Here is a 10,017-nt window from a genome sequence, read left to right as displayed (position 1 = left end):
GGCGAATATCGCAGACGATTTAACGATGAGCTGTATGAGCTTTACAACGATATAGACATAGTGCAGCGAATTAAAATTCAGCGGCTCCGCTGGCTTGGCCATGTCGTTCGGATGGACAGAAACTGCTCTGAAAATATTCAACGCGGGCCGCGATGCTGGTAACAGAGGAAGAGGAAGGCCTCCTCTGCGTTGGAAAGACCAGGTGGAGAAGGACTTGGCTTCACTTGGCATTTTCAATTGGCGTCAGTTAGCACAGAAGAGAAATGACTGGCGTGCTGTTTTGGACTCGGCCAAAATCGCTTAGGCGGTTACAGCGCCAATTAAGAAGAAGAATGCAAATTGCAGACATCTTTACTACAATAGAAAGGGGTTTTATAGCATCGATGTAATGGCAGTAAGTGCAAAACCCGTATAGCCTTGTTAATGCCACTATTTCAATACAATTCTGATTTCAGATATGTGATGACGATATGGTAATTACATTTGTTGGCGCAAGACATCCTGGTGCAAACCATGACTCCTTCATTTGGAAAATTGAATTATTCACTTGACACTTTTCTACTTTATTTGAAGTCGTATTCGTGTAAGAGAATTCACATTTGTTACGTTTTCGTCACATAACAATCAGCTGTTATCGACTAGCTATCGCCAGGGTAGCGAATTCGTGTTAGGTAGTACAAATACACGACAAACGGCTGTTTGGACGAGACGATCGCTCGTTTCCAGATAGAGAATTAGGCTGTAAAATTAAACCCGCTTCCCGTATAACGATAAATCTCAGTAATGCGAAAACTCCGATATTTCAATAACTCAGGACGCTAATTTACTCAAAGTTAATACTTGCAACAATCTCTTAACAATAAATATGATTTTTATAGACTTTTAGAAATTGGGCGTAGCACCGCCCAAATGCAAAAGTGTCATTAACAACCTTACGCAGTATCACGAACGATGCGCCTGCAGCATATTATCGAAAACGTTTGAAATCGGGAAAATCACCCTGGCTTATCATGCAAAGGTAATTTAGAGAAAGTTGAAACCTGCGCCGGGTATTTATATAAAATTCGGTTCCGCCCGAAATTATACCTCTTTCCTNGCTTAACAATAAATATGATTTTTATAGACTTTTAGAAATTGGGCGTAGCACCGCCCAAATGCAAAGGTGTCATTTACAACCTTACGCAGTATCACGAACGATGCGCCTGCAGCATATTATCGAAAACGTTTGAAATCGGGAAAATCACCCTGGCTTATCATGCAAAGGTAATTTAGAGAAAGTTGAAACCTGCGCCGGGTATTTATATAAAATTCGGTTCCGCCCGAAATTATACCTCTTTCCTTGTTTACTTTTGATTATATAACACAATACAATTTTATTGTTCTGTTTTACATTTTGTTCACATTTCAGTACAATTACAAATTACCTTGTTATAAATATTTGAGGTTATCGGTTGTTGGATTATACTCGTATATTATTTGGGTGCTGATTTCGGATATACCAGATTGGTTCTTGTTTCCGAATTATTGCGAAGTTTGCCAAATTTCCGGTTGATAAATTCGAAAACTTATATTTTACATCACGATGGAAAACATTTGATTATGCAAACGAGTATGAAAGCTTGGTGCTCGCATAAATAAGAATATTTGGTTTAGTATACATACTAGGAATGCCAATAAATATTAGGGGAAAATTGTGAATTTGAGTATGAGAATTTGAATAACTGAAAGCATTTAATGCGATTAAGGAACATGTCTGGAAAGTTGGCATACGTTATGACGCAAAACGACTAAAAAAGGACAGAAAACTGGATATTTTGACAAAAAAAGTTTTTTTCAAAAATTGGGTATGCCAGATTACATGAGTCAAATAAAACATTGTTCTGAATAGCTTTTCAATAGTTCTATAGTTCTTTTTGGTTGTTTGTGTTTCCGACAGGGTAGGAGTATGATGTATTTTGGAACGATTTTCCGTCATCCCTTGTCAAATTTGGTTTGGAGACAAACCGGTTTCGGCGTTGTGCCATCTTCAGAGAACGAAAAATGACATTGAAGATGGCACAACGCCGAAACCGGTTTATCTCCAAACCAAATTTGACAAGGGATGACGGAAAATCGTTCCACAATACAGTTCTATAGTTCCTGAAAAGGAAAACCAAAGGTCTGCAAAATTACGAAAAAAACACTTTTCTTAAAAAAGTTGGATAAGTAAAATTTTTGAAAAAAAATAGTGCAGTAGTCTCAGAACAGTTATAGTTTTTATTTATTTTTTTCAAAAATTTTACTTCTTTGAAAAAAATGTTTTTTCGACGTAATTTTGCAGAGCTTTCTTTTTCCCATCACNTAGTGCAGTAGTCTCAGAACAGTTATAGTTTTTATTTATTTTTTTCAAAAATTTTACTTCTTTGAAAAAATGTTTTTTCGACGTAATTTTGCAGAGCTTTCTTTTTCCCATCACGTAAACTTTCCGAAAAAATTTAATTAATCAATTTTATTATTAATTAATTAATTTATTAATTTATTAATTTTCTTACTAGCGTTAATATCGAAATTACATAAGTTTTTTTCATTTTCTTAGCCTCTTTAAGGGTATTTTTAACTAATATGTAATGTTGGTGTTTTCAGAAAAAATCAATTCTAAAATAATTAATTCTTGGCTTTTCATGCAAATATGTATACATGTAACCAATAAAAAACAACCTAAATAATGGAAGGAGAAAAAATGTTAAATTTCGCAGGCCTGTGTAAGTAAAAAAAAACATTAAACAAAAATATTCAAAATAGAAACCTCTAAACAATTTTATACTACTCCATAAAACAAATCTTATATAGCTATAGTCATATTTAGCAAATGCGTACGTAAGAGCAGCAAAGCATTTTAATCTTGACATGAATTTGTTACATAAGTAAGTTGCTGATGAAAAACATTTTTGGGCCCAAACACTTGTCAGCTGAACTGTCAAAAGGTAGTTATAAGCCATTTGGAGAATGACCCCTGTCTCTTCCATTACAAAATATTTCAACTTATATTTTAGGCACTTCGCATAAATTATAAGTTTTTCGTTTTGAGAAAGCTTGAATAGATTGATTTAATAATTTATTTAATTCTTCCTTAAAACTTATATTTAAATCTCCTCTAAAAGGGCTCAGGCTATAATTTTAAAAGCTCTTTGTTAGTTGTAGTCAAAACAGCATTTTACAAAAATCATACTGCAAAAACCATAAACAAGTTCTTACTTTCAATTCGATATTTAAAAGCGACGAAATCATAAAAGACGTGACCAGTTATGATAAAATGTGGAATTTATTCATCTTCGAATGAGTGTATTGGAGTGATATCAAGAAGGTAAAAAATTTCCACATTGCGAAGCATTTTACAGGCAAATTGAGCTTCCAAAATAGAACTGATACAAACTTTAATTGAATTTTATAAAAGTAAATACAATTTTTAATTTTTGAAAACAAGTTTTAAACCTTACAGTAACGCGCATGGTATTAAAATGCCAAAATTGAGTTTAACTATTTAAACAGGTGGCCTACTACCCCTTTCAAACACCGCGAAAATATTCCAAATGTTTAACAGAGCTATAACGTGCCGGTTTTTCATTACATCAAATTTCAAGGCACCCTGTACCGCTAAAAAAGCTAAAGTTCTAACTTCAGCTTGGTCAAAACAGTTTTAATATAAATACATATGTATGTACATACATATTATGTATAGACTACGGCCAAAGTTCAGTTACTTATATTAACCCATGTGACGTTAGCACATAAATAACACGTTTGAATCTATTATAATGATTATTGTTTCAATCTATTTGCATAATAAGACTACGCAAAAACAGCAAAGCATATATATTACGGCGGGTCGAAAATCTAATTTTTCTCAAATCCCTTGGTAATAGTGAAAATATATTGTATCANGAAATTTCCACATTGCGAAGCATTTTACAGGCAAATTGAGCTTCCAAAATAGAACTGATACAAACTTTAATTGAATTTGATAAAAGTAAATACAATTTTTAATTTTTGAAAACAAGTTTTAAACCTTACAGTAACGCGCATGGTATTAAAATGCCAAAATTGAGTTTAACTATTTAAACAGGTGGCCTACTACCCCTTTCAAACACCGCGAAAATATTCCAAATGTTTAACAGAGCTATAACGTGCCGGTTTTTCATTACATCAAATTTCAAGGCACCCTGTACCGCTAAAAAAGCTAAAGTTCTAACTTCAGCTTGGTCAAAACAGTTTTAATATAAATACATATGTATGTACATACATATTATGTATAGACTACGGCCAAAGTTCAGTTGCTTATATTAACCCATGTGACGTTAGCACATTTGAATCTATTATAATGATTATTGTTTCAATCTATTTGCATAATAAGACTACGCAAAAACAGCAAAGCATATATATTACGGCGGGTCGAAAATCTAATTTTTCTCAAATCCCTTGGTAATAGTGAAAATATATTGTATCATGAAGTCAACAACAAGCCTGCAAAATATTTGTCTTTTATTTTAATTGTAAGAGCCCGCGCATCGACTGCAAATGACACACAGCACACTAGTCGAATAAGACCAATTCTTGTTTAAAATTGTGAGTTCAGCAAAAAGGTTTAGTGCATATTATTAGATAATGAATCCGTTAACGCAAAATAAAAAGTCAAATATCATTTCTCCCAGTCCTTTAGCTTATCGTTAATCTCAAAGTTATCTTTTTTCAACGAAGTTTTAATTGTCCTCTTGATAGTTACACTAGCCTATTGTCAAAAGATGTAAAGAACCGCTCTAATATTGTTGGCGTGCATTTAGGTCGCTGGTTCCAAATATTCTAATCTTTTTTTAATATAAGCTATAGTTTGCGAATTTTTGCAAATTAAGGCACGATTTCGATAGCTCTAATAGAAAAGCCATTATTTTCCATCACCGTGGAAAATTTTTGTTTATGGAAATGAGTATGGAAACACTGAACAGGCACAACTTCTAGAAGCACTAATTAGTTTACTTATGTTTATGCACACAATATAAAAATTGCAATAGGAATAAACAAAAAATTTTGTTCAGCATTTTTTTATATTGTAAAATAATGTGTTTATAATCTGAACGATTTTCGTCATATTCTTATCATAAATCAGTGACAATAAGTCTCGCCTTCAATTTGGTAATTATTACGTACCCATCGAGTAATATTTACCAAAGTTATGTTAAACAACTTAGAAAACTTAGATGGATCTCTAGTTTTTCTTCTACAAAAATTACTCTTCAATTGTATAAATGACTTTTAAATAAAAACCCGGATTACAGAAAAGTGTGCTAGGGAGTAACTTTTTTTCATTCAAGCTGAAAGCAAGTCAATATCGTCGAATTGGAGAGTCCTCAAAAGGATTTCCCAGGATATATTAAAGACTATTGCATTTACCTACAGCCACTTTTTCACATAATGGAATTAACTAAAATATTTGTACCTAAACACTTATTGCACGTCTCCTACTTTCATATAAAAGCAAATTTAAAAACCGCTAAAAATGTGCTTCTTCAGTGACTAAGGTAACCATTCCGCTCCAATTTTCAAGACTGTATAAATGAAATTAAAATAGGCGTTTCTCACTCTAATTGTATTATGTTAATGTATGTACTTACTTATGTGCTTGAAACTACTATTATCTTATCAAACGACTCCTAATCTTCGACAGTATATGTTTGATTTCATTCCCCACACCACCTTTTTCCACTTTTTTTGTATTTTTCACTTGGTTGCTGAAGTAATGAAGAATTGAAAATTCATAAGGGAAAATTGTGGTGTTTGTAAGTTTTATCTTAATACCTGAAAAATTTGTAGTCTTATTGAAAAATTATATATGAAAGTGAGTTACTAAATTAAATAGCCTTTAATTTGATGTATCGTCCACTTTAAAACACCTATCGCATTCCATAGATATTACAAGCTAAAGCTTCGTTTTCAAAATTCAGATTAAAGATAAGCTTTAAATAAATGTCTCGTGGCCAATAACAATTGGCTTAGGCCTAAGACAACATAATATTACTATTACAATATCGTCAAATGCCTTTTATTTCCCCCCCATACAAAATCGACCCAGCCTAATAATTATGTAAATACTAGTAGATATGATTGCTTATTAATGGTGATTTTCGATATTGAAAGAGGCAGTGAACTTCTCATGTAAATACGTATATCGATAGGGTTTTAAGTCGTTGAAAAACTAAATTCCAGTATGAATCAGCAGTTTTTGAAAATTATGAACTTGCATATATACATACATATTTTTATGATTAGACATATTTTAGCATCTCCGTGCTGTTACTTGACCATTTCAAATACTTACTGTATTTGATCAAGTCTGTCGAAGATTATCGGCCGCTTCATTAGTGTATATAACAAATTAATTTTACGAATACTTAAACCATGAATCTGTTACATAGTGGATGTTACTGACGAGGTTCAGGTAACTAACTTTTTCAATATTACAGCTTCTAAGGTGCCTATGGAAATACATATACTACACGAGCTTGTTTCGTTGACCTTATTGCTTGAACTTATGCTGAGTCTAATAGCGTTTTCTTTTCTCAAAAAAGTGTTGCTCTTTTATATGGGAACTCTTGCTTTGCGTTGCCTTGAACCCTGAGAAAATGTTGCGTTCTTTATATGAGAACTAGCCGGTCTCGTATGCGCGAGGCTTCGCCACGCGCTGAGTATGTACATAAGTACATACATTTGGAGTAAGCAGGTGGCAACCCTATTTAAAAAATAAAGCCTTATTGCACACCTAAGGCCAAGCTCTTCCATTTAACATCTTATATTTTTAAAGCAACGAACGGGGATTAGACAGACAGAAACTTCAGATATTAAAAAAAGATAAAACTTTATTGCACATCCTCGTTTTATATAATTCAATGAACTGAAAAAATCTGATGTTATTAATAAAAAATTACTTCACGTATTATACATACATATGTAAGGCAGTATTTCTTAGAAAATTGGCAACCCCACCAAAAAAATTAAAGCTTATTGCACATTCAAAGCACATTTCACTTTCTGTAATTCAACGAAGGGATCTTATAAGTTTTTAGACAGGCGGCAACCCTGTGGAAATTCTAAATATTAAATATAATACTCCTGTCGATACAGATAATATTAAACAAAATCTCGTCCAAATCCGTTCAGTAGTTTTCAAGATTAGCATGGTCAAAAAATCTCGACTTTGTTTATACTATGTTAGGATAAAAGAGTAATTTTTAAATAGGTGGCAATTCTACTCTAAAAATACATTTTTTCTACATGCGATTGTCATGCCCTTTCATTTGGTATCTCACTTTGTTATCGAAAAAAGGGTGAAGGTCTTATAATTTTTAAACAGGTGGCAACCCTACTCAAAACAGAATACATTTTTGCAGATCTATGGGCTAAGTCTTTTCGTTTGCCAGTGACAGTGCAGAACCGATACCATCGCTTACTAAGATTGAATGTAGTAATATTATTAACAGGTGGCAACTCTGCTAAAAACNACAGATCTATGGGCTAAGTCTTTTCGTTTGCCAGTGACAGTGCAGAACCGATACCATCGCTTATTAAGATTGAATGTAGTAATATTATTAACAGGTGGCAACTCTGCTAAAAACACATTTTTGCCCATCTAGAGGCCGATCGCTTTCAGTTGATACCAAAAACAAAAAAGAGAAATTAAGTAGACAACTACGGAATTTGCGTTTACGGAAACATCGCTTAAATATGTTGAAGAGTTAAAGCCCAAACAGTCAACGACGTAACGTAGACGTAGGTTCACGCAGACACGATCTGCTTTATGTGATTTGCGTGTTAACGAAAACTCACCACCGCATGGCGGTGACGTTGCCGTTGCTTCTCTCTCTATCTATCAACAGTAAATTTGATATGCTGCTACGTACGTCAACCTACGTTTACGCTACGTCGTTGACTAACTGCGCTTTTAGGCCACGTCAAATGACCCACGCAAATTTTTCTAAACAGCGGATTTTGAAAAAAGTGTAGCACTGTTAAGAAATTGTCAGGGACGTCAGCCAGGTTATAAATTTGATTGGTTCGAAAAGTGTTTGCACCTTTGGGTTGGTTGATCAAAACGGATTTGCTTTGAAAAATGTGTACTTTCAAACCAAAGCTTTCTTAAAACTCTTTAGTTTGACACTCCCATTTTAATATATCATAAGTATAGCTAGTGTATAAGTTTACTAAATTCGACTTTTCAGATGGCAATACTATTAACACACTTAAAACTGTTTTGTAAGTAATTCGTTCGGCATTGGGCATGTTCAGAAGGCGCAACAGCTCAGTAACTTTTGCGTTTGCACTTTCTGAACGGGTTATTTTGTACTTCTGATCAACTGAACAGTTGCGTGTTAGATGATCGTAATATTTTTTTGATCATTTGAGACAACATGTTGTGTGTTATTGAATTTGGCAGCTAATGTATCAAACCGTTCAGAAGATGCATTGCGATCAATGATTTTTTTTTAGCAACGGTTACGCTCAACTGCTGCGCCTTCTGAACCTACCTATTGTGATACATATTTCAAGTAACTGAGGATCTGGTGTCGAAGTTAATGGGGATACGCTTCACTTTTTTCTTGGGGAGTATGCTTCGGTCTTCCAGGCTCAGCTATTTGCAATCCCCACGGCCGTGGACCTAGTAATGAGAGATCTGACCATTAAGCTAGAGTTGGCGCAGACCAGGCATTCCTCGGTCCGCAACCAGTTATAGCACTCCCCACCTCGGCTATCGAAGCCACAATCAGAAACTGGGTGAATACTTCGCCGAGGAATGACTGCAGGTGGGCAAAACTCATGTCGCCTTCAATATCGGAAGGTCTATCTAGTTTTTTTGCTCTCACTAAGCAGACGGCACTCCAGATAACTGTTGGACTGCTGACTATGGCACAAACTCCTGACTGTAATAAGTGTACATGAGAACTCTGTTTGCGCATCCTGCCTTGAAGAGGATGAGACGATGAAACACTTTTTGTGCCCCTGCCCACCTTTCTAAGAATTAGGTATGCGGTATTTTCCCTTAGTTCTTTTAAATTTTGAGATCCCATCCCTTCCTACCATTTCCGTCTCCTCTTACTTAATCTACAGTCCCTTGAGGCCAGAAGGACCATTCTATCTCTTTCTTTTGTATTTGTTGTGATTAACGGGGAAATTGACTGCCCTTAACTGTTGCTTTCCATTCAGTTTTCTTGTACTAAGGAGGACTCTTCGTTCGTTTTATCCATTTTATATCAAAAACCTCATTACAAACTATGCCAGGAATGCTCCAATTGCGATTACTAAACTTGCTTTTTCCTTACCAAAGAACGTGTTTTCTAAATTAGTAAATTCAATTTTATTTCTGTATAAATGTTCAAGTCTAGGTTAGCGTTTTAGTCAGTAAGAATCATTGTTAGTTTATTGACTTTTTTGAAAATTAATAAAATAAGTAAATAAACAAATAATTTTTAAGCAAAAAACAAAACCGACTTCAATTCTCATACAAAAATTTTAGATTATCGTTAACTTCTTCACGATCCAATTATCGGATCTAAACAAAATTAGTATTTGACTCTCTTGAGGTACCACCTTTCCGATGAAAAAAGAATTAACATACAAAAAAATATTGCGACGAACTGTTAGCCTCCTCCTTTTTGTGAAGTCGGTTACTAAAAATTTGGCCGCGATGACTTGAGAGATGAACATCTGAGCTCTTTGAAACCCAACAATCGTGCAGGTTTAGACAGGGTGCTGTTTTCTGCAGAGTTGTTTAGTGGCTGGATCCAACAAAACAAAAAAAAGGTGAATCAAGCAGATATAAAGCATTTTCAACCCCATTTTAATTGATATCCGCTCTTTGAAACCCAACAATCGTGCAGGTTTAGACAGGGTGCTGTTTTCTGCAGAGTTGTTTAGTGCCTGGATCCAACAAAACAAAAAAAAAGGTGAATCAAGCAGATATAAAGCATTTTCAACCCCATTTTAATTGATATC

The 10,017-nt window shown here is 34.3% G+C and overlaps 1 long non-coding RNA gene across 1 annotated transcript; it reads left to right on the top strand.

The window, feature by feature from the left end:
* Positions 1-9,618: 9,618 nt before the first annotated feature.
* On the top strand, positions 9,619-9,957 carry LOC108361322 (uncharacterized). The gene is made up of 2 exons (XR_001847275.1): positions 9,619-9,760; positions 9,903-9,957. It is a non-coding gene; the product is annotated as an uncharacterized LOC108361322 (long non-coding RNA).
* Positions 9,958-10,017: the final 60 nt, after the last annotated feature.

This window comes from Rhagoletis zephyria, unplaced genomic scaffold (genome assembly GCF_001687245.7).
Source record: "Rhagoletis zephyria isolate East Lansing unplaced genomic scaffold, Rhagoletis_zephyria_1.1 Rzeph_scaffold_00734, whole genome shotgun sequence".
NCBI classification, from domain to species: domain Eukaryota; kingdom Metazoa; phylum Arthropoda; class Insecta; order Diptera; family Tephritidae; genus Rhagoletis; species Rhagoletis zephyria.
The sequence above is the reverse complement of the archived record's forward strand: the minus strand, read 5'-3'. Positions and strand labels throughout refer to the sequence as shown.